Source organism: Macaca nemestrina, chromosome 9, assembly GCF_043159975.1.
Source record: "Macaca nemestrina isolate mMacNem1 chromosome 9, mMacNem.hap1, whole genome shotgun sequence".
NCBI classification, from domain to species: Eukaryota; Metazoa; Chordata; class Mammalia; order Primates; family Cercopithecidae; genus Macaca; species Macaca nemestrina.
Window position 1 is genome coordinate 53302701 of NC_092133.1, and position 27565 is coordinate 53330265.

Genomic DNA, 27565 nt, shown 5'->3' on the forward strand with positions numbered 1-27565 from the left:
ATAGAGAGAGAGAGAGCATACCCACACACACACAAAGTAAAATATTTTAACCAACAACTAATCTGCAGCCTCTTTCTCATGTGCTATACTCCCCTTTATCTGCCTTACTCTGTCCTCTCTGATTCATAAATTTCTATATGTTCTCTAATCATGGTGACTAACTACACTTCAGTTTTACTCAGTCCTTGTGCATTATTTTGTGAGTCACAGTCCCTCCTGCTGATGTTGTTGATGTTTCTGATTCACAGCCCTTGAGTCACTTTCTCTCTGCCTTGGTGGAATTGAGGGTGACATTTAAAATATTGAGAAACAAATAAAGTAGCAGCTCATATAAAGTATTTACCCATTAGTTACATGGAAAATCTTGGGAAGAGTATAGAGCAGTGAACGTGCAAGGAAGTACTTGGTGGCTTAGAACCCCAGTGAATTTGCCAACCAGTTTAAATATATCATAACATCTTAGTGATTACTGCAGTTGTTTTGGTTTTTAACTTATGGGCTGAAATATTAGACCACAGTGAAAATGACTTAGTGATTCCACCCCAATATGTTCTAAAGTTTAGACCCAACTCTTACTTCTATTCCTTTGAAGACACTCCCAAGTCTTTGGAAGCTTTCTTAAATAGCAATATGCAAGTCTTTTTAGAGTCAGAAAGGGTGAATCGATGCAGACCTTATTTTTTTTTTAATTTTCCTTTCTTTTCTTTTTTAAAAATTAGTTTAAGTTGAATTATTTCCATTGCAATTTAAAGATACTAACAACATCCTACTTCCTCAGAAACTGTGTGCCATTAATGATATAGTTTCATTATTTTCAATGTCTTTGTCTCCAATGATTAAAATTTTACTTGGTTTCAAAAATAAAATGAAGTTGCCTAATTCTCAAATTCCTGTTTTCCTTTATTTCTTTGTAACTATTCCCTTCAGTGGCCAAGCTTCTTAGAATTGAAGTCTACACTCTTCCCCGTCACATTTTATTTATCTCCAAATCTCATATAATCTGAATTTTTTTTCACCTGTTTACTGCATAGGTTCTAGCTAAGATTATCACTGAAATTCAAGATGTCAAACATGATTTCTCTTTTTCCTTCAACAGACATGTCTTTTTTAATCTCAACATAGTGATATGTTCAATCATGTACCAAACTCTTCTACTTGTACTTCTTTCCTTCCTGGCCACTGTGACAGTGCCCCCTGCCTTAACTCCTACTTTTCTAGCCATTCTGAGAGGTGAAGCCCACTGGACTTCCTGGGTGGAACGGAGACTTGGAGAACTTTTCTGACTTACAAGAGGATTATAAAATGCATCAAGCAGCACTCTATAGCTAGGATTGTAAAACACACCAATCAGTGCTCTGTGGCTAGCTAGAGGTCTGTAAAATGTGCCAATCAGCACACTGTAAAATGGACCAATCAGTGCTCTGTAAAATGGGCCAATCAGCAGGACATGGGTGGGAAATAAGGGAATAAAAGCTGGCCACCCCAGCCAGCAGCGGCAACCTGCTGGGTCGTGGTCCGCACTGTGGAAGTTTTGTTCTTTCCCTCTTCACAGTAAATCTTGTTGCTGCTCGCTTTTTGGGTCTGTGCCACCTTTAAGAGATGTAACACTCACCGCGAAGGTCAGTGGCTTCATTCTTGAAGCCAAACAGACCAAGAATCCAGTGGAAGGAACCAACTCCAGACACAATTCCTTCTAACTGTTCTTTTTATGATGATTTCCCTCTCTGCTATGTACGTGTTTCTTTTCCATGGTTTATTTGCTGTTCTTCCTCTCCTCTATTTTCTTTACTATTTTTGGACTTTCTTACCCAGAAGGCAAGAATGTGAGGACCAACATACCTACATGTCGATAAATATTAAATACTTATCTCCAATCATTTCTGCTATAAGGCCTTCCCCTTCTTGCCAATCCTGTTATTTCTATCCCTTATATCTTTTCTCTCATTTACAATTCTACTGCAGGTACACTTCAATTCTACTGCTGTTCCATCAATTATCTTCTTTGAAACTGGCAAGTTATTTGTGAATTCTATCTTAGTTTATTTATTTAACAAACATGTTGCACCTGCCAAGACTGTCCCATTCTAGGCCTCTGTACAGAGATAAAAAAGTGACTAAAGATTGTTTCCTAAAGATAACTTTAAGTCTTTGCTGCTCAATTTTACCAAGTAAAAATTATTTTACTAATATCTACAAGTCTATTCCATATTTGTGAGCACTTTAAAAATTATAATCACTTTTTTCTTATTACATATAATAATATTAAATGCATTATTATATAACATAAGCCATGTAATTTATAGTATCTAATAAATGTGTAATATGTAGTATATTATGCCAAGACCAGCTTGGTCGGGGAGACCCTAACCCAGTGGTGCTAGAGGAATTAGAGACACGCACACAGAAATATAGAGGTGTGAAGTGGGAAATCAGGGATCTCACAGCCTACAGAGCTGAAAGCCCCGAACAGAGATTTACCCACATATTTATTAACAGCAATCCAGTCATTAGCATTGTTTCTATAGATATTAAATTAACTAAAAGTATCCCTTATGGGAAACGAAGGGATGGGCTGAATTAAAGGAATAGGATGGGCTAGTTAACTGCAGCAGGAGCATGTTCTTAAGGCACAGATCGCTCATGCTATTGTTTGTGGCTTAAGAATGCCTTTAAGTGGTTTTCCATCCTGGGAAGACCAGGTGTTCCTTGCCCTCATTCCCGTAAACCCACAACTTTCCAGTTTGGGTGTTAGGGCCATTATGAACATGTTACAGTGCTGCCGAGATTTTGTTTATGGCCAGTTTTGGGGCTAGTTTATGGCCAGATTTTGGGGGACTTTCTCCCAACAGTATTATATACAATAAGTATATGAAAAATATAGCAGGGAAAAATAGAAATTATAGATGAATAAAGAATAGTACAAAATTAAAATATCTATAGTCTTATAACCTTAAAATTATTTCCTGAGCACCTTTATTTGTAGATATGTGTGTATAATTTAATGTATATTCCATGTATATAGAATATATATATATCACACTCTATTATTTCATAGTGTATAGTTCTTGGTGAAAAGATATCAAGAGAATCTATGCCAATAAATATTCATTTAAAGCAATAGATTTTGTGTATTAAGTAATAATTATTTTTTATTACTTAAAAAATATGAAGCACCATTTAAATGTTTTCATGTTTAAATGAAGATACATAGCAATGATTGTATTGAAATGAAGAGATGTTGGTTCAATGGAATTCAATACTTAGGATTTAAGATATGAGAATTTAATCTCATTCAACATGGAAGACGTTTATTCATAAAGGTCAACAATGAGGAACTGACTCCAAAAATGTCATAACAAGGCTTTGTGCTTTTATCTCCACCTTCCTCACTCTGGCTTCTGCACTATCTCCCTGTGGCAGCCTCTTTTCTGTTTTGGACTCAGCAGCCAGTGAGTGTGAAAGACATATCTTTGATCCACTGAAAAGCTCAGTTCTCCCTAGAGATTAGGTTGTCAGTCAAAGTATAGAAAATATACCATTTGTCAGAAAAGTTTCACTCTAGTAGCACACACAAAAAAGATTTAAAATATGAACACTCAGTACATCTTCTCACTGAACCTATCTCTATTTTGTAGTCACTTCTTGCCTCAATCTTTGCAACAAATCTCCTTCTTGACAAGCAGAAACTATGTATATGAGAATCCATTGCAACAAATCTTCTTGACAAGCAGAAACTATGTATATGAGCATCCATTTGCTTTATTCTTCTGCCATAAGTAACCCAGTCAATTGGATTAAAGAGTTTCAATCGGCTTAAAGAGTTAGTGGCTAAGTGTTACCTATTACCTTAGCTAGTATGAGAACAAAATAGAAGAGTTAGCTAGCAATCACATATGATTAAATTACAGGCTAGTACAATGCTGAACATCTGCATACAATTAAAATTTGCTGCTAAAACTTTAAATTTCTTTTAAGTCACTTGCTGTTTTGGCATTACAAAACTTTAAACATCCGATTCTGTTTTCTACATTAGTAAATTTATTTCCAACTTTGTGAAGCTCTGTATAGATCTGGAGGCACCAGACTATCCTTCCACACTAAAATATTCAAAGAAGATGAAATTTGCTGGATATACTAACAGCTTTAATATTAACCTCAATTCTTCAATTTATATTCTTTGTATGCTAACATACTAATAATTATCTTCTCTTATTTTAGTTCTTAAGTTATTTATTCAAAAATATTTATTTGGTGCCTGCTTTGCTTCATACTAGACATTATTTTAGAAACTTTTAATAAAAATTGAAATGAACAAAATAGAGACTTTCTTTGCCCTTGTTGAGTTTATATTCCACTAGACAGAGCACAGTAAATTGTAAACCAATAAATTAAAAAATTATTTCATGTTATAATCATGCTATGATGGAAATCAAGAAAATAATTGTTTCAGTTAGAATCCCACTAGTAAACTGAAAGCACACTCAATTGGATAAGCAGACTCACACTGGAATCACCAGACACTTGTATTTGTTTGCTTGCTTATTTGTTTTGTTTTCAGAAAGAATTTTTTTTTTTACAAAGGTTTGAGTCTAATAGAACCATGAGAGACAGTTCAATTACTTGCCACTATAAACATCTGAGCTATTACCATCTCTAGACCTAACGAAATGAACTGTATGAAGTTGCCCAGCGCTCAAAGACTCAGGGATCTTGTTTTAGGGACACAACCAGCCGATGAACACATTACAGGGAGGTAGGCAGAGTAACAGGTTTGTTTCCTGGCTTTGTTTTCATACCTCGAACCTCCTCCCAGAGGAGGAGCTCCTTACAGGTGGAAGCAAACCAGAATCAAAGGTTTATATCATCCTCCCCTGGCAGAGGGCAAGCTAGAGAAAAGGAAGAACAGATCTGAAGGGGAATATGAAAGAAATTCAGTACAGTGCTATAACACAGTAATTCAGTGAGCCAAGGTAGGGCAGCCAGGGAGCCACTTAATAAACGATTGTAAGGCAAGGGATTTCAGAGTAGGTAAGGTTGGTGTTGACACGAAAAGAATGAGAAATGTTATGTCAATTAAGAATCAACAAAGGGAACATCATTTGCCAAGAAGTTGAAATAGGAAAGAATTAGTGTTCAAAAACCAGAAAAGAAACCATGATGAATGTAATAAGCAACCACAGAATGCAGAGGACGAAGGTAGAAGGGGCTGGTTACTCAGACTGTTGATAGAGACTATGGAAACAAGAGTAGAAGTCAGGAAAGAGCTAGAAAGGTATTGCAGTGCCTAGGGTAGGGATAAGAAGTGGTCAGATGCAGGTTCCTTTAGTAGTAAATACTTATGAGAGATTATAATGACCAGAAAAAGAATGGATAGTTGCCCAAAGGATGGTGAGGTAGGGAGAGATAAGAGTTATAGTTTGAAAGTAAACCAATAGGTTTGCTGATGGATGGGAATCAGGAGATGAACAAAATAATTTTCACTCCAACAGTGGGGTATATGACTGGTAATTTACTGAGATGGAGAAGACTAGAGAGAAACAGCTTAGCAAGAGAGCTAGGGACCAAGAATTTTGCTTTGGTAGAGATAAGTGTAAAATGCCTAAGAAATATCAAGGTGGTGATGTCAAGTGAGCTGTTTACTCCCCACATCTCTAGTTTAAAGATAAGGGCTAAATATAAATTTGTCCTTGGAGTAATAATATTTGAAGTTACGGCCCTAAACAAGTTAACTGAAGTGAAGAGTGCAAAATGAGAAAAGAAAGATCTCAGGACCCAGCTTGGAGGTTGCCAGAAAAGGTAAATGAAAAGATAGAAATATCACTAGACTATACTTGAATATTAGCGTAGTAACCTAAAGTAGTCTCATGTCTAGTTTATAAATAGAACTCTCTGAGCTCTTCAACTCTCAACTTCCAGTAGTAATATGGGAATATTTACAAATATATATTTGAAAGTTCCAGCACATCAAGTCAGCTGAACATTTTATACAACAGAAGTGATGATACTATTTGTCCTATTCTGAGCTTCCCTTATACAGAAGAAAATGGTAATATTTCTCTTTTCTTAGTGGAATTATCTGCTTTCTATTTGATTTTGTTTCATCTTTAGCATTTTCCCCAAAGAGTCTTCCCCCTTTCAATCATATTTTAAATAGGAACAATTTCAAATATATCATGTGAAATTATGGTTGTTATAAATACATACAAAAACTGTAGATTAATTTAAATTTTAGTTTTTAGAGTAATATTTTTAAATTCCTGAGGAAAAAACCTCCTATAAATGAAGCTATCCATATGATAAGTACCAAACAGCTAGTAAAATAAAAACATATGAAATAAACAAATGTGTGTTCTATTTTCTCACTACCAGAAATAACCAGAGCCTGTTAAATTAAACAAATTGTGTAGTTATAGACTCAACTATAGAAACTGTTTAATTTATTTTAATTTAATTATTTTTTTATTTTTATTTTTTTTTGGAGATGAAGTCTTGCTCTGTGGCCCAGGCCAGAGTGCCGTGGCACGATCTCAGCTCACTGCAACCTCTGCCTCCTAGGTTCAAGCAATTCTTCTGTCTCAGCCTCCTGAGTAGCTGGGCACACCACCATGCTTGGCTAATTTTTGTATTTTTACTAGAGATGGAGTTTCACTATGCTAGCCAGGCTGGTCTCTAACTTCTGACCTCAAGTGACCCACCCACCTCGGGGTCCCAAAGTGCAGGGATTACAGGCGTGAGCCACCGAGCTCATGTTAAAGTGTAAATGTAAAATAACCTTACTGCTTAATTTGTTTTCTCTTTTTTCATAGTTAATATTTATTGAGCATTTTCAAATTTCGATTACTTAGGCATATAAATTTACTCTATATGTGCTGTTAAATAAAATGTATGAAAGGACATTGCTTTGGACTGAGCTCCTGCACTAGGCCCCAACAGATCTGGCCCCCGGAAAGAAATCAGTCATGCTAGGCACAATGTAATCAAACTGAACTTTAAAAAAGGATAGTTTTCCAAAAAACAGGAGATTCACCAAAACCATTCAGAAGGAGCCCAGTCAATCTGAAATAGCATAAAAAGAAAGTTGCATGTTCTCACTCATACGTGGGAGCTAAAAAAAAAAAAGATCTCATGGAAGTAGAGATCAATTTGGTTAGAATTGATGTCTCGTTGGTCTCTCACATGTGATCTCATGCGATCAACATTTTTAGCTCTACACCAATGAATAGGAGGATGGTTACCAGATGGTGGGAACGGTGGTGGGGAGAAGGGAATAAATATGGGTTTATTAATGGGTACAAAAGATAGTTAGATAGAAGCAATAAGTTCTAGTGTTTGATGGCATAATAGGGAGACCATAGTTAACAATAATTTATTGTATATTTTATAATAGAAAAAAATTAAAATGTTATTAATAGAAATAAATAATAAATGTTAAGTAATACATATTCCAACTACCCATATTTGATATTACATATTGCATGTTTATATCAAAATAGCATGTATACCCCATCAATATGTACAACTATAATGTACACATAAAAATTTAAAATTAAAAAGAAGAATATCTTTTTTCTTTTAATTCTGTAAGGAAAGTGACTTTGAAACAACCAATTTATTTTAGTTCTCTGTTTTCTATCTCTTCAGCCCTTTTCTGCCTTTATAGGCTCCTCAGAGTGCATTTTAATTTCATAGATGAAATACTGGCTGATTGGTGAATCTCTAAGAAAAGCCAACTAGATCTTTAAATCTGTCAAAATTTTGTTTTTGACTGTATACATACATATATATGAATTGATAATTATGCATAAATCTATTCATTCAATGCATTATTGTATAAATTTGCTGTTATCCTTAAGCTACATATGTTTGAAGTGTGATTTTGAGAGAGGTCAAAAGATACAAGTATAGTTTATTATTTGATAATCAGTAGTAGATCTTTGAGTTTAACCAAGGCAGGCTTATTGTAGAAAAATACTCCCTTAACTAATATACCATGTATTGGTTTATTCAAAGTAAATTTTTGACAAACTTGTAAATGTAGATCTTCATTCTCCATGTAATAAATTATACAGATCTATACGCCATTTCATATGAAAATAATGTTACTAACTCAACATTGCCACATGACATGTTTTGATCTGGTTTTTAAAACAGTGATGATAAAATTGTGCTGAACTGTCCACATTCTTCTACCATGTCTCTTTTCTATGTGTAGTTTTACAATGAGATATTATGTGCTTTCATCATATCTAGAGTTTCTCAATCTTCTTTATGAATAACTGGCAAAAGGGAATAGGCATAGACTATATCTAATGAGATATCTTAGATATAGTGAGACATTTCTTGAGTGTTTTAGAAGGAAAGAATGATGAGGCTTTTGAACCTTATATTACATTTAACATCTGCACTTCTGTATCTTTTGCAAGAATAGACTTTCAAAATATTTTCTTCAGCATTATCTAATATATTATAAATTGTTTCATCTTTCAGTGAACTTAATGGCATGTGCAATTTAAATTTCAGTATTGTCATAAACTTAAGCAAAAACATATAAGCTTTGTAGCTGCAAATTTGTTCATGATTATTAAATCCAACTTCAAGACACCTGAGAAAAAAACCTGATGGTTCAATGTAAGGTATATATATAGGTTTCAGGGAGTTACTATGAAAAAGTAAGCTGTTAATTTAGCATGGAAGCTGAGTTGGCAAATTTGTTTAAGTTAGGCCCATTATCTCTAAAGAGACCCACCTTCGAACTAGGTTACGTAAGTCATAATCAGAAGTCCCAGGTTGCAGTAGACGTCAAGTTTGGCTCTGCACGTGTCTCTGGCTCATGATTTTTTTATAACTTTGGATTACTTTGACAGTTTTCTTCTCTGTTTTGTTCTGAGACTAGTTTACTAACACCATGCTGGTAAAATGACATAACTATCCACTTTTGACATCAACAAACCATGATTACTGAAGGGAGAACAGGCCACTAAATAATTTATTCAAGTTCCTCCTTTACTAAATTCAGGACAACAGAGATTGCCATGTCATTGTATGGTGATTGTACATGAATGTGATTTCTAAAGATCATTCCACAAGTTAGAAACATATTTAAAATCTGTATGGAAAACAAATAAACCCACCATCTAATATTGTTTCATGTCTCTTCCTTTGACCTCCAGCATATTACCTGCTTAAAAGAGGCTGCCACCACCAAGAAGACTTGGAAGAGTCTATACTCTTGTTAATTCTAGATTTAATTCAGGTTTATGTATCTGTCTTTATCAATTCTGGTACATGATCAATTCTCAATTTTTTTTATAATGAATCAGTTTAGGGTAGAACATATTAATATCATCCTTAATTTGCCAGAAGGATGTACCTTGCCTGTAAAATCTGAAATTATTTCCATTTCTTTCCCCATGTCTTGGACCACTCCTTTCCTCTTATTGAATTGATACTATTGTTCCAGGTCTTATCTTCTGCACGGATAAAAGATATTGCCACTCTGAACTACAATCTATATTCTCTAGGAAAACATCTTTCCCTTCTTCCTTCCCTATCCAATAAAGGAAGAATTTACTTTCCATTCTTAACAAGACAATTATCTTTCTTCTTGGAAATCTAGGAAACAATTGTTCCTGCTTTAAAATGGAAGTTAAAACATTTAATCTGAATTTTGTGAGGCCTTATTTAAAAAAAAAAAAAAAAGTGTAATGATTTTTTTTCCCATGGTGTAGTTTAAAATAGTTATATAAACATGAAAATCAGTGTCAGAAAATAAAGAAAGCTGAGAAATGATACATAGCAGGTTGAGTAAAATAGAATTTTGTTTAGTATGTAGTTGAGTAAAAGCTGTAGAAAGAATGTTATCTGAAAATATTTTTAGAGTTAATCACTTACAATACTACATTTCAAATAATACCCATTCACATATTATTTTAAAACACTATTTGAGATATAGTGTTGATACGGCACTGTGATGACATGGCATTGCAAAATTTCAGAAAATCACCCCTGATTATTACCAACCTTCTTTTAAGATCCGTGCTGTGGGACAGGGTGAAATGAGAACATCTCACAGTTACATGCAGGTCAATCCAACATGTTATGTATAAGATCTTATGCAGATAGAGATTTAATCTTAATTAAGACATAACCTCTGCCCTAAAGAAGATGGGGTCTAGTGGTGGAGACTAAAATATGCACAATTATCTGTAATAGAAAACAGTGTGTGAATATGCAAGGGAGACAGCAATTGCCAGAGGGTCAGCAAGTCAAAAAATAATCATGAAAGTAACACCCGAGATGGGGATCAATACCTGATTAGCATTTCAATAGGTATAAATGGTGAAGGAAATTCCAAAATTAGAGAAATAATAAGTAAAACTAAATGGGTGAATAAGTGCGATGTATTACAGGAAATAAGAAATAATCTGGTAAAAATGAACTGTAGCCTACGTGGCATTCAATTTAACTTGGGTCCAGACCTAAAAAGCCCTGCCTAGGCAGGTCACACCATTTACTGAAACAACTGCTACTTTACAAGTAACTCATTCTCACTCCATCCCTAGAGGTGAAAAAATGTTTGATATGTATTCTGAGAGTATATACAGTATATATTGTACAAACACATTTTCTTTACGTAAATGTTTATGTAACTATACATTGTTTTGCACCTTGAAATTCGATTCACCTAACAATGCTATTTCATTGCTCACTTTTCTGGTATTAAGCTTAAGAAATAAAGGGTTTTATCTTGCCTTCCTCCCTTACTTCAGGGTTCATGTTACTGGTGTCAGATGCCTATTTTTTTTTTTCCCAGTATTATAGCTATTTGTGATAAAAGGCAAGTCAAAGTCCCCCAGGAATTCTCTCTCCAGCTTTTCCTAAATAAAATTGACTATTTCTGGAACATAATCTGAATATCAGTAGTTTGAAGCCTAGCATATCACTAACTAAAAAACTTTCAGATTAAAAAATCAATTGCATGTTAAAAGGCCAGGAACGGTCCATATTGTGGATGGAAACTCCTACTGCGATGGAAACTCCTATTGTTCCTTATTTCATTTCTCTCTTTCTGATTTTTCTTCACATCAACCCTTCCCCTATCAAGGTCATAAATTTAGAACCTCTCTTTTAGATGTGACTAGCATGCAAAGAGTCCTCTAATTTTGCCAACAACTCTTAAATGCAATTTCCTTATCCTTTTTCAAAATATTTTACATCTGAAACTCTCATTTCCTGAGTTCTTCTCATAGAGGAGATTGGAGTTCTCCTGCACAGGCAGAAGTTTTATCAGAAATGGGAGAAAAATCCAACACCAAATTGACTAAAATCCCATTTATGGGAGAATCTTGTTTGAGAAGCCAGCTGGGGCAATGTAGAGACAGTCATGGTTTATGGAAAAAAACAGGAAAAATATTTATTACAGACCATTCAAGTTTTACATTATTTGTGATTTTACGACAGGAAAAGAAAGATAAGTACTAGTGACAATATAGGTAATATACTCTGAGGGATGGGTGAGCTGAGAATACAATGAGAAAATGAAAACAGAACAGATAATTTGGAGCATTTCATTAATATGTACTGATTATGCTGTACCAGGCTGGTACCTAGAAAAATTATCTTTGTGAGACAGTCTATTCAGCGTAACATTCTCCTTTAATGGTTTCTATCTTAAATTCTAATTGCCATTGTGACAAACTGGGACATTAGTACATTTGTATTAGTATTTTAAATTAGCATAATAATTGTACATATTTATAGGGTATGTGATATTACAATTCACGTATACAATGTAATGATCAAATCAGAGTAATTGGGATATCCATCAACTCAAGTATTTATTATGTCTTTGTGTTAGGAACATTCCAAATATTTTCTAACTATTGAAAAGTGTACAATAAATTATTAACTATAGTTATCCTACAATGCTATGGAACTCTATAACTTACTCTTTCTGTCTAGCTATAATTTTTTATCCTTTAGCCAACCACTCTCTAATTGCTTTCCTAGCCTCCCCAGCCTCTAATAACCACTATTTTACTTTCTACTTCTTTGAGATCAACTTTTTTAGCTTCCACACAGAAGTGAGAATATGCAGTATTTTTCTTTCTGCGCCTGATTTATTTCACATAACTTAATGTCTTCCAGGTTCATCCATGTTGCTGCAGATGACACGATTTTATTCTTTTTTATGGCTACATGGTAGTCTATACCACATAGGCATATATACACCTTTTTTTTTTTTTTATTCACGTGTTGATAGGCCTTTAGGTTGATATGTACCTGGGTTATTGTAAATAGTGCTATAAGAAACATGATGGTGCAGATATCTCTTTGATATACTGATTTTCTTTCTTTTGGATATATACCCAGTAGTGGGGCTGCTGGATCATACAGTAGTTTTATTTGTAGTTTTTTGAGGAACTTCTATATTGTTTGTCATAGTATCCATACTAATTCACATTCACACTTAAGTAAGACAAATTTGGTGAACGGATTTTTTTTTCTAGGAAAATGATACATAGGTAAAATAATGACAATTATCTGAAAATTGAACTTTGAAATTTCTCAAACCCCATTTTGGCCCCTGCAGTGACCTTTTACCTGTTGGGTCACTGTGATTGAAAGCTTTTGGTTTTAAGAGTGCCAAATATCTTGGATGAAGGGGATTGGACTAAGTCAAGTTAAAATGCTACGCAAGTGTTTATTGTTATTCTTAAGGTCCTTCAGAGATTTACATTGATTAAATTCTTCTCAGATATGAAAAGCTTTGGCTAATTTCCAGGGTTCCAAAAGTTGAATTTGATACATTGGCTGGTATTCTTAACGCTTTAAGAGAGAAGAGGATTTTTGGAAGACCTTATTCTGTCATTCCTAATGATGTCACTTTTCACTTTGACCTTCAAGGTATGAAGCAAGACAAATGTATTTGGTTTGGAATTATGCTAGCTTATGTATTCATTAATTTGCATATTTATCCTTATTTATTTTAAAATATTTAATCTTCTACTTATTTATTCTTATTTTTCTAACATATAATTGGCTAATTAAATGTAGATGAGTATGAATGTGTTTGTTTGTTTTTCTCAGTGCATAGATGAGTTTCTAGGGGTAAACTAGGAACTTGTAGAACAACTTTAGGCCCTACTTGTGTTACATAGCACAGAGTAGTTTAGAAGAATACACTTTTTGTAACCTGGAATTTCACTGCATGTATAAATGGAAGTAAAACTGCACATTTTACCCAAATGTAATTACAAAATACCTTTCTCATGTTTATATCCAGGAATAAATGTGGCAAAAAATTATTCATTTTTCAATTGAGTAAGATGGTCATTCAGGCATATAATTGAATATATTTCTGTACGACATACAATTTATTTTTTATCATTTTAAAAAGGTCAATTGACCAGTTGTATATTAGCCATACCTAGAAAGAGTTAGCTGCAGAGAAATATGAGATATTTAGCAAAGTGTTAGATATTATACAGTGAAGCCAAAACATCCACCTCATAAAATATCTTATGCAGTTGTCCAATTACAAAATAAAATTTTCTTGCATTGTCCTTTCTTCTAGGTTGTTTTACAGTTACTGAATAGTTCAACTATTGGCCAGTAAATAACTATTGATAGATTCATTATTATATGCTGTTATTTCTCTATGGAAGTGATAACTCTGTTTAACAACAGACTAAGAAAAAAGAGAAATGTCTCATAAATAAAACCAGAAACAAAAAAGAAGACATTCCAACTGAAACCACAGAAATACTAAGGACCATTAGAGTCTATTATAAATAACTATGCACTAACAAATTAGAAAACCTAGAGAAAATAGATAAATTCCTGAACACATAAAACTTACCAACATTGAACCAGAAATAAATAGAAAACCTGAACAGATCAATAGCAAGTCATGAGATTTAATCAGTAATAAACAGCCTCTCAATAAAATACAAGCCCAGAACTGAACGGCTTCACTGCTAAATTTCACCAAACTTCAAAACAACAACCAATACCCCTGAGTCCAAAACCAGGTAAGAACATAACAATGTAAGGAAAGTGCAGGCTAACATCCCAGATGAACAAAGATGCAAAAGTCCTTAAAAAATATTGCAAATCAAATCCAACAGTACATCAAAAAAGATTATAGCTATGATGAAGAGGGATTTATCCCAGGGATGCAAAGAAGGATTGTACACATGAAAATAAATGAACATGATATATCACATCAACAAAACGAAGGACAAAAGCCATATGATTGCTCAATAGATGCAGGAAAAACAGTTGATAAAATTCAATATTCCTTTATTATAAAGACTCTCAACAATTAAGCTTGGAAGGAATGTAGCTCAACACAATAAAGGCCGTAAATGAAAAACTCCAGTTAACATATACTGAATGAGAAAAAGTTGAACACTTTTCCTGTAAGAACTGGAATAAGAAAAGTTTGCCCTTGCCCACATTTACCGCTCTTATTCAATATGCTACTAGAAGTGCTGGTCAGAGCAATTAAGCAACAGAAAGAAATGAAGGGCATCCAAATGGGAAAGAAGGAAGTCAAACTGACCCTGTTTGCACATAATATGATCTTATGTAGAGAAAAATCTAAAGATTTCACCAAAAACTCTTAGAGCTGATAAACAAATTCACTAACATAAAATCAACAAACAAAATAGGTAGCATTTCTATATGCAAATAACAAACTACCTTAAAAAATCAAGAAAGGGATTCCATTTATCATAGCTAATATAAAAAACTACTTAGGAATGAATTTATTCAAGGAGGTGAAAGATTTCTACAAGGAAATCTGAAAATCACTGATGAACAAAACTGAACAGGACAGAAAAAATGGAAAGATGTCATGTGGTCACAGACCGGAAGAATTAATATTGTTGAAATGATAATACTACCCAAAGCAATAGGCAGATTCAGTGCAACACCAATCAAAATGCCAATGACATTGTTCACAGAAATATAAGAAAATCCTAAAATTTGTATGACATCACAAAAGTCCTCAAATAGCAGAAGCAATCATGAACAAAAAGAATAAAGCTAGAATCATCACACTGCCTGACTTCAAAATGTCATACAAAACTATAGTAATCAAAACAGTATGGTACTGGCATAAAAACAGACACAGATACCAATGGAACAGAATACAGAACCAAAAAATAAAGCCATGCCTCTACAAACAACTAATTTTTGACAAAGTTGTCAACAATGTATGTAGAAGAAAGAACAGTGTCTTCAGTAAATGATGGTGTAACAACTAGATATCCATATACAGAAGAATGTAACTAGACCTCTAACTTTCAGACCTCTAACTCTCATGTAAGAGCAATTAAAAATGGCTGGCTGAACTTGAGTCTTAAATATAAGACTCAAATGTATGAAACCACTAAAATAAAATATAGGAGAAATGCTTCAGGAAATTGGTCAGGGTAAAGATTTCATGAATGAGACCTCAAAAGCAGGCAACAAAAGCAAAAAAAGACAAATGGGATTACATCAAGCTGAAAAGCTTCTGCACAGCAAAGGAAACAGTCAATCAAATGAAAGGTAACATACAGAATGGGAGAAAATATTTGCAAACTATTCATCTGACAAGGAATTGACATCCAGAATATACGAGGAACTCAAACAACTCAACAATATAAAAACAAATAATCCAATTTAAAATGCACAAATGATCTAGATAGTTTTCAAAAGAAGATACAGCAAGTGTTTATTTTATTTTATTTTTTAAAAAAGGCTAAACATCACTTATCAGCAGGGAAATGCAAAGCAAAACCATGAGATATTATTTTATTTTTTATAATTGCTATTATAAAAAACACAAAAATAATAAATGCTGATTAATGACACAGAAAAAAAAAGAAACTCTTAGGCAAAGTGAAAAGTGACATTATCAGGAATGACAGAATAAGGACCTCCAAAAGTCCTCTTCTGTGTAAAAATGATAAGAACATCAGTGATATTATCAAAATCAACTTTTTGGATCATTGGAAATTAGCCAAAGTTTTTCACATCTGAGGAGAATTTAATCAATGTAAATGTCTGAAGAACCTTAAGAATAGCAGTAAACACTTACGTAGCATTTTAACTTGACCTAGTCCAATTCCTCTCATCCAAGTTATTTGGCACTCTCAAAACCAACAGCCTTCAATCACAGTGACTCAGCAGGTAAACAGTCACTGCAAGGGTCAAAATGAGGTTTGAGAAGTTACAAGGCTTAATTTTCAGATAATTGTCATTATTTTACTTATGTAGCATTTTCCTAGAGAAAAAATACACTCACAAGGTTTGCCTTTACTTACATAACCTGCAGCTCACCCTGTGCTAACGTCTTCCTTGGGTCATTTGTCAGTGGAAATCAATGACAGTTGTTTAACATTATCATTTAAATGTTAGGGTTGTTATTTAAAATATGGCAAAATGTAAACTAATTCAAAACGTTAAAATAAATAGCCAATAAATAAAATTTAGGAGGGGCTTTGAAAACCTCTGGTGTATTTCTGGTAATTTTGAAGGTGGTGCACATATGTAGGCTTAAGTATATGATGAGGGCTGTGTGCACATTAAGAAAACACCTAAGTTCTCACTTCTGGCTGAACTTGAGGCCCTGTACAAATAGAAATGGAAAATTAAGGCAAAATTGTGGGCTGACCCTTGAAATTAACTAAAGGATTTCAAAACTCTTGGAATATTTTTTTCAAGGAAAATGTTTAACTGTAGATAAGAATAGAGAGAATAACAGCTTCACTGAACATTGAAGGTATGCCCCAATACATACCTACCTCCTTTGCAGAGAATGAAAAACGCTGGTTGCAGGAATTTAAGAAAATCTTTTTAACCGACCATTCATTAATTAACACTAAGCTAATTGAATAGAGATTTTTAGCAGACCCACATGAGAATGAATACAGATTTTAAAAATTACTTGTCACAAGATAAATATTAACAATGACAACAAATAACTATAAACAGAAACACAACAAAACCTAAGGATGGAAGATAATCTGTATTTCAGAGTTGGAATACTATATTATATGAAATGTCAAGTCTTCAATTTAAAAATCATGATATGAAAAGAATACACAAAAAATGGCCCATACAAAAAGAAAGACAAAAGAAAAGGCCCTTAAAGATTAACAATTTTTGATCTTGCTAGTCAAAAATTTAAAATCACCTATTTTCAACATTTTCAAAGAAGTCATGTTTAAAGAACTAAAGGAAAGTATACAAATGATGTTTCATCAAAGAGAGAATAATGATAAAAAAGATAGAAATTATTAAAAAAATGAAATAAAAACTGTGAAGTTGGAAAATGTAGTATTTGATAGAAAAAAAAAAATCGCAGAGAAGCTCAACTAAAGATTTGGGCTGGCAGAAGAATGCATCTGATGACTCGAGAGGGATGAATTGAGATTAGCCATTATAATGAACAGAAATAAAAGTGAATGAAGGAAAATAAACAGATCCCAAGGAACATAAGACACATTATTATGCTTATCAATTTATACATAAGGAGAACCCCGAAAGAAGAGGAAAAAGAGAGGCAGGATAAGAAATAATATTTGAAGAAATAATGATTTAAAAAATTCCCAAATTTCATGAAAACCTTTCATCTGTACATCCAAGAATCTCCGTGAACTCCAAGTGAGATGAATTCAAAAAGATCTAAATCTTGACACATCATAACAAAACTTTAAAAAGCTAAAGAGGGTATCTTGAAAACAGTAAAACAGAAACAACTCGTTATTTACAATGCGAAGAAAAAAAAGTCTGACAATCAACAATTCTACTAATATATGAAGAGAAGTTAATACCTCAAAAACAAAGAGTTTTTCAGATAAACACAAAGTAAAATAATGTACTACTAGCAGACCTGCCCTACAAAAAAAAACAAAAAAAACAAAAAACAAAACAAAACAAAAACTAAAGACAGTCATTTCGGTTGACATGAAAAAACACTAGAGAGTAAATCAAATTCATGTGAAGAAATAAAGATTACAGGTAAAAGTAACTAGATAGATAAATATAAAAAATATATAAATATATTTTTGTTTGTAATTATATCCTGTATCTTCTTTAAGACAACTACACAAAGCAATAATGATCAGTGTTTATTTCTATAAACTAGCAATGAAGAATACAAAAATGCAATTAAGAAAACAATTTCATTTATAATTGTGTTATAAAGAAAAAGTATATATCAATAAATTTAAAACAATGCAAAATGTGTACACACAATATTACAAGATAACATTTTGATAAACAAAATAATAAATTTAATGATAAAAAGTAAAATAAATTGAATGATATCCCTCATTTCTGGATCAGAACACTTAATATTGTTAAGGTGGTAATTACTCCCCACATTGATCTGCATGGTTAATCCCCTTCAAAAGCGCATAAAGCATTTTTGCAGAAGTCAACAAATTGATTCTAAAATTCATATAGAAATGTTAGAGACACAGAAGAGCCAAAAGAACCTTGAAAAAGAAAAACAAAGTTGTGGGACTCACAGATTCTGATTTTTATGCTTGCTAAAAATAAATAAATAAATAAAATACACAGAAACAGAGAATAAAAAGTGGTTAACGGGTGGGGATGGGGAAAAAATGGCGAGATAAAGGTCAAAGGATACAAAAGAGCAGATATGTAGAATGAGCAAGTTTAAAAACATTGTACATCGTGAAGTCTCTACTTAATAGTATTATATTGTATTCAGCATTTTTGCTAAAAGAGTAGATTTTAGGCACTATTGCCATGTACATACAAAATAAGTAACTGCGTACAATGATGAATATGTTAATTTACTTGACTTTAGTAACCATTTCACCATATGTATCTCAAAACATCCTGTTGTACACTTCAAATATATAAAATTAATGTATAAAATACAAAATGTAAAGCTTCCTAGGAAGTTACAGTAATTAAGATATGTGTTACTAGCATAAGTTATATGAAATATAACTAATATGATATATATGTGTAAGTTATATATGATATATATGTGTAACATATATGTGTAAGTTATCAATATAACTTGTATGTTATATAGAAGTTATATAGCTTATATGACATATGTAATATAATTAACACGTATAACTTATATGTTATATATATAACTTCACCATATGTATGAATAAATGAATATTGAGATATATATAAAATAATTGGGACTCTGAGTCTCTCATATTTATGGTCCATTATACAGAAACACTGCCAAGATAATACAATGGGGACAAAGACCAGTCTTTCCCACAAATGGGGCTGAGACAACTATTTATCCACATGGAAAAGAAGTAGAACCCTTATATTATGGCATGTACAAAAATTATCTAAAATTACATCAAGTTCCTAAATGTGGACACTCAAACAGCAAAACTCTTAAAAGAAAACAGTGTGTATTTTCTTTTTTAAAATTTTTATTTTACTTTACTTTAAGTTCTGGGATACGTGCGCAGAACGTGCAGGTTTGTTACAAAGCTATATATGTGCCATGGTGGTGTGCTGCACCCATCAACCCATCATCTAGGTTTTAAGCCCCACATGCATTAAGTATTTGTCCTAATACTCTCCCTCCTCTTGCCCCCTACTCCCTGATAGGCCCCGGTGTGTAGTGTTCCCCTCCCTGTGTCCATGTGTTCTCATTGTTCAAATCCCACAAATGAGTGACATCATGAGGTGTTTTGTTTTCTGTTCCTTGGTTAGTTTGCTGAGAATGATGGCCTCCAGCTTCAACCATGTCCCTGCAAAGAACATGAACTCATTCTTTTTTATGGCTACATAGTATTCCATGGTGTATGTGTGCCACATTTTTGTTATCCAGTTTATCATTGATGGGCATTTGGGTTGGTTCCAAGTCTTTGCTATTGTAAATAGTGCTGCGATAAACATACATGTGCATATGTCTTTATAGTATAATGATTTATAATAGTTTGGGTATATACCCAGTAATTCCCAAAGTAATGGAATTGTTGGGTCAAATGGTACTTCTGGTTCTAGGTCCTTGCGGAATCGCCACACAAAAACAGTGTATATTTTCATGACCTTGGACTAGGCAATTGTTTCTTAGATATAATGTCTTCATCACAAGCAACAAAGGAAACAAAATTTAAACATCAAAATTGACAATTTTGGGGATTCTTTCAGGCAGCACAATAGGGTACTATCAAGAAAGTGAAAATACAATCCACAGAATATAGGAAAACATACGTGTGACATAGTTGTTAAAAACCTATTACCCAGAATACATAAAGAACTTTTCTAATTCACTCATACATGATAACCCAATTAAAAAATCAGTAATGGAAAAATAAGCAAAAGTTTTTAATAGATAGTTCTCAAGAGAAAATACACAAATGACCAATAAGCACACAACAAAATGCTCAACATCAGTAGTTATTAGGGAAATGCAAATAAAAACCACAATGAGATACTTCCTGACACCCACTAGGATGGCTATAATCAGAAAGACAAACAAGAGCAAGTATTGGCATGGACGTGAATAAATCACAACCCTTTCATGTTACTAATGGGAATAATAAATGGTGTCCCTGCTATGGAAAACAGCTTAGCAGTTTTTCCAAAATTAAGCATTAGTTACCATATAAGCTGCAATCTCCTAGCGAGATATCAAAGAGAAGTAAAAGCATGAGTCCACACACAAACCTGTATAAGGATGTTCACAGCAGAATTATTTAAAAAGTCAAAATGTGGAAATAACCTAGATGTCCATCAGCTGTGTTCGTTAACAAAATTTGATATTTCCGTATGATAGAATACAATTCAGTCAAAAGAAGAATGAAGCACTAATACAGGTTACGACATAAAACAGTGATGCACACAATGTGGATACATACGTATATACGACATACAAAGAACATGGGTGACCAGTGAAAACATTATTATAAGTGTTAAAATCCAGGCACAAAATGTCTCATATTGTATAATTCAAATTATACAAAAAGATTTAGAATAGGCAACTGCATAGAGAATGGAAGCAGGTTAGTAGTTGCCAGGGGCTGAGGGACATGGAAATTGGTAGTGACCGCTAGTGAATAAGGAGCTGCTTTTTGGGACAATGAAAGACTTCTACAATTAGGTAATAAAGATGTTTCTACCACTTTGTGATTATACTAACATGATTGAATTATCCATTTTAAAGGGGTGATATATAAATAATATCTCTATAATGAATAATTATTTCTTATAAAAATAGTCAATGATACTTTTTTAAAGTTGAATTTATTTCCAGCAACTATGTACTCCAATGAATACCTGTATCTGGCCTCTGTAAAAGGAAAAGAGAATTTTAAGTGCTTTAAGAGACTCAGGTAGAAGGAGCAATGAAAACACAAGTGTCTTGGTCCTCCTTTCATGTAGATGTAGAAAAAAGTAATGTATACTTAAAAGTAAAGGATAATGTGAAGGGTTCTTTATTTCCCGGTGGTATCTTGTAATTCACAAATGCTCCTTTCTCCTAAGTGTCTTACAAGGGAGAGAAATCGAAACTCAACAAACCAGTCTAGGTGCAGAAAACACTTAAGTGAGTAATTATTAAAAACTCTCTGTGGAATCCTTTCTAAATGTCATTAATAGATTAATGGATGAATATGCACCTAATTTGTTTATTTGTTGAAATGCATAACATTTAATTCAGAAAATCTGAAATCATGGTAGAAGGAAATTAAGGACATTGCATAGGTTAAAAAATGTCAATGTATGATTTTTTCTTTCTTAGGCTTTGGTAAACTGCATACTATAGAGGAAAATTTTTGTGGTAAACTGACAAGATGGCAATCCAAGAATGTTAACAAATGTACACATACGCAGTTTGTAGATATATATAATTGTCATTAAAACATGTATATAGTTAGATTTTAATGAATACCATGGTGTGAATGGGCACAAATCTAATCTTGCCATTTCTTCTTCAGTATTTTTTACTGCAAGGAATTTGACTTTTAAAAAATAATACAAGAAAACAAAATGGCAACAAATAGCATATGCACACACACATACACACACACACACCAGTATGAACTAAACATATGGATCGGCAGAGTCTAAAACTACTCACCCTGCGGAAATAAATGTAAGACGATTAATACTACCTCAAATTAATAAAAAAAAAAGAACATCTAAATTTTTTGGTTGTTTCCTTTTATAAACATCGTTAAGTGACCAAGTGCCAAACACTTAAACCTTACTGATTCTCTTTTGAATATTACTTTTGAATACTGTGTTCAGGTAGGTTCAGAGTCGTTTTTCATATTGCAACCAGAAATATAGCATATGTTAAATATTAAGGATTACAAGTGCTCAAATTACTAATAATTTTTCAATGTCTATGAAACAAGAAAACATCAGAATTCATACATTCAGGGTGGGCACAATGTTTATCAAAAAATTAAAACAAATAAAATTTGACATAAGCATTTGGTTAATTCAAATGTATATCGTACTATGAGAATACCATGTATATTTTATTAAACTTATTATCCTTGACATTCTTACTAAATTAAACCCAAAGGATAGCACATAAAATTCGTTTTTTTTTATACTCCAGAAATTTACTTGTGGGATGTTAAGATGCCTGACAAAAGCACAGGAATCAATCATTTTTACTGTAATATAATAACGAAGAAAAATGTTTCCATAAAATACTTTCAGATGATTATTCAAATTGTCTTCACTCTGCATGTATGCTTCTGTGTATGAATCCATAAAAAGTCATAATTACAGTGTGCTGAAACATTTGTTTGATTTTGCATGGTTTCTTTAGCAATATCTATTAGACATACTGCTTTGCATAGAAACTCATCTTTGAATAATGTAAAGGTATTATAAGAAGAATAGAAGTAAATATTTTATTTATTTAGATTTTTGAAAACAAATGATTAAAACTTGCTACATGTGAAAGTACAGAAATATAATGTATTCCTTTCCTAATATTTAGCTAATTTTTTTAAAAAATTATATGTCTGAGATACATAAGGTTCTGTACAGAGCTGATTTGGTTTTACTGGAACTGGAGCTAGAAACAAAGACATACAGAAAAACTGACTCAGTAAAATAAAGGCAGTGTAGACTTTTGTCCAAAACAATAGGTCCTTATAAAATACTTTTTTAAAATACTTTTTTAAATTTGCCATAACAGAACAGTTTTGCGCTTGCTGTTATACAAAGTTAGTAATCTGTATCTTTAAACATAAATGGCATCGTACTTCCAGGGTAACATTTCTTAATTTGTGGTCTGGGAACCATGTACAACACCCCAAGTTTGTTAAATCAGAATCTTAGGTTTAAGACACTGAAGTGTGTATGTTTAACAATGCCTCATCCTGTTGTAGTTATTACTTTGCTGTAGTATGAGAAAATGGAGAAGATAGTACAGTATTTATCAGCTTGCTTTAAATGGGCAACACAATCCACTCTTAATATTCCTTTATCCTGAATACTATTATTATACATAATATTACCACCTTATAGGAACTAGAGATCCAGAGTTTAAGATTATGTAATTTATATGAGGATTATGTTAAGTTTTCAAAAATCTACTAATAGTTTATTACAGAGATAAATTTCTACTCAATGGATACTTAGAGAAACTTTCAATGTGCAAGCATCTGACTGAATGACCAAAGTAGCTTTGTCACACCAAATGAAATCCCTCATTCTCAACAAAGTTTGTATAATCTACAAATGCTCTTTTTAAAAATGATGAATATGTGATAATGCATTTTTGTTATTAGCAAATCAATTGTAACTATAAATTTCTATGAAAGTGAGCAAATAAACCCTAAAATGCTAAGCACAAAAATCGGCTATTCTTTTCAAATGATAATATAAACAATGGATTCAGAAACAATATTCACTATGGGGCATCTCAACAGCAAATTGTAAAATGGCAATTGACTAAAAGTGTGTATCTGAAGAAGCCAAATGTTATATTAGGTGACTTGGTGATACACAGATATTTACTTGTTTTTTTTTTTTTTCCCCAGTGGCAATAATTTATGAATAAGAGTAATTAGGAAAGGTTGCCTAAATATTACAGAAAGTTGTGTTTCTGACTCTGAGACATCTTCTGTTCCAAGTATATTTTATCAAGAAGGATTAGAGTTTAGCTACCTGAAAATGAGATTTGGAAACACTTTGTTATTGTTCCATATAATTTACAAAAATACAATGGAAGATAGATAGATAGATAGATAGATAGATAGATAGATAGATAGATAGATAGATGATAGATAGATAGAAAGATAGAAAGATAGATATAGATACTGTATTACACATTCCAAAATAACAACAGAGCTTTAAAATCCCCTGTTTTATTGGAAAGAACTGAAGAACTGTATCTACAGCCAAATTGAATAGAGTAGATACAGCCAAGATTTGTTGCATAGATTTACTCCAAGTCTTTTAAGAAAATGTTCTTCTGTACCAAGTAACCTATATTTTTGTTTTTCAGACCTCCTTACCTTTGTAAGCAAGTGATACACTTTTATTCTTTGATCTTTTAATTAATTCAGCTCTGATTTTAATTCCATCAACAATTAAACACCTATACTACATAACTTTGTGCTGATTCGTTGTGAAAATTTCCAGATTAACAACACAACTCCTGTTAAAGTTAATGATGCTATATGCTAATTGCCCACGTGCCATGTGAAAATTCCCTTATGGTGCTTAATAACCCTAACAATTCCCCACTTCTTACCTTTGCCACCAAATGGTAATAATCAGATTGTGCCAACTGCTATCAGCCCATTCTTACATAAATAACATGGGAAGGAAAAGAAGATATGGCAGGGAATTTTTTCTCATCTTGAGGATTTGAACCACTTCGTAGTTTTGAATATATAGATATTAATCATAAAGCATTGTGCTTATGCTGAATTTATGCATTGCAATGAATATTAATGTAAGATAATACATACTTCTAAGCAACATGTAAGTTCAACTTGATTCAACTTTTAAGCCAAAGTCTGCATAACAAAGGGAAAAATACAAATTAGAAAATACAAACACAAATTACAAAACAGAAATTAGAAAAAAAAATTCTAACTTCTCAAATTCCCAAAGAAATCCTGGTACCCTTATCAGATGAAGAGCCAAAATTGGCCATGTGGCTTATCAAGATCTGTTCTTGTCAAATTCTTATAGACTTGTTCTTACATGTTTGAATCTGGGGTTAAAGAAACATTTTTTTTGAAAGTTCAGAGAAAATATGGGTAATTTGCTTTATTGTTGCTCTTAATTTTACCACTTGAAAGTAATTTTCATACTATGATTGAAGAAGAAATAATTTGAAACAATAGGGTAATTTTTTATTAAATATGTTACTATTCTCAAATTAGAGCTACTATTCTCTTCCAAATTATTTACCCTATCATCACATATTCCATATTAAGATGACCATCTGGGGATGAATTCTTCATGTTTCCATTATCAAGACTACTATGTTTATTTCCTGCCCCACAAGGAGGCTGGAACTGATGTACCCTGGGTCTCTATTTTCAGCAAAGGATCTAGATCAGGGATGTCCAATCTTCTGGCTTCCCTGAACCACATTGGAAGAAGAGGTACACTCATAAAATACACTAATACTAACTGTAGCTTGGGTCACTCATAAAATACACTAATACTAACTGTAGCTGATGAGCTAAAAAAATGCAAAAAAATTTCATAATGTTTTAAAGTTTATGAATTGGTGTTGGGCCGCATTCATTGGTCCTGGGCTGCATGTGGCTAGCGGGCTGTGAGTTGGACAAGCATGATCTAAATGTTGACTTCCTGATAGCTTTCAGATTCCTCTACCAACTAAAATAACTCACGGAGAGATGCAAAAATAAGAGCCATAATACACTATGAATTCATCTATAAAAATTGTATGGATCAAGCCAGGTGCAGTGGCACATGCCTGTAGTCAAAGCTTCTTGGAATGCTAAGGCAGTTGGGTCTCTTGAGCCCAGGAGTTTGTGTCCAGCCTGGGCAGCACAGTGAGTGGTTCTCAATGGGGACAATTTTTGTATCCAAAGACAGATTTGGTAATATCTGAAGATATTTTGGGTTCACAAATGAGGGGTGTGTTACTGACATTCACTAGTTGTAAGCCAGATATGCTGCTAAATATACAAATGCATGGGACAGCTCCCCACAATAAAGTATTACCCAATGCAAAATGTTAAGAAACCTTGTTTTTACTATCTAAAAATGCTGTTTTTATTTTGCATTATTATTTTTATATCTAAAATTATTCCAAGGCAGGATCTAGAAAATGTGTAATAGATGAAGCTAGTTTAGGCTGCTAAATGACTAAATGTGCTCATACTAAATATAGGAAATATCTCTTAGGGAAGAATATTTACTTCCATTTTTACAAAGACACTTATTTAAATTTTGTTATGTTTACGTCTTGCTCATGTGATACTAAGCTTTGTGAGGACAGGGGCAAGATAAAGACAGTATCCGTTTTGATAACTATTATATTCTACTGTCAGCACAGGACCTACTGTGGAGTTGCCAACCTTAACTAACTCACAACACTCCTGTGACATCTTTATTTATTTATGTGTAATTTCTCGAAATAGGTTTTACTAACTATGAGTCCTTATTATAATCTCTATTTGCCAATCCACTCTTAGAAGAGAGAATTTTGGAAAGAACATTACCACCGAGAAGACTCTTACTCCTTTCAGAAAAAAAAAAATAATTTGATACATCAATACATGAAAAGACTATGTAAAGACATTGCCGAAGGGGAAGCAGGAGTGATTTCCTTTACTGTACCATTACTGTGAAAAGTGAATATGATGACTTCTACTAGAAAAACTTCTAAAAATCCATTTAAATTTACCATTGTAGGAAAGGAGTTATATTAGTACTATTTTCATTCCTGCATATCCGTCTGTATTCGGTATTTTTCAAACAAATAGCAGCAATAATAACAAACAGAACAATACAACAGCAGGAGTATAGAAGAGATACACTGCTGTGTAGTATCTTCTCTGGAGTATATCCATAACATTTCTCTAAAATGTTAATTTCTTTTTTTTTTTTTTTTTTTTTTTTTTTTTTTTTTTTGAGACGGAGTCTCGCTCTGTCACCCAGGCTGGAGTGTGGTGGCCGGATCTCAGCTCACTGCAAGCTCCGCCTCCCGGGTTCACGCCATTCTCCTGCCTCAGCCTCCCGAGTAGCTGGGACTACAGGCACCCGCCACCTCGCCCGGCTAGTTTGTTTTTGTATTTTTTTAGTAGAGACGGGGTTTCACCGTGTTAGCCAGGATGGTAAAATGTTAATTTCATTAAAATGTTATAGTCTTCTAACTTAAAACTTTTATATTAGTAAATAGAATATACATATTAGTATATTATAATACATTATATATTACATATGTATTACATATATTTATTATATACAATTATATTTAAAATTATATATTAGATCATATTTAATCATATAATTATATATAATGTATAAAATATAGATGCATGAAATCAACAATATCTTTTCATATTGATTAAAAATAGAAAAAAATGAGGTTTCTTAT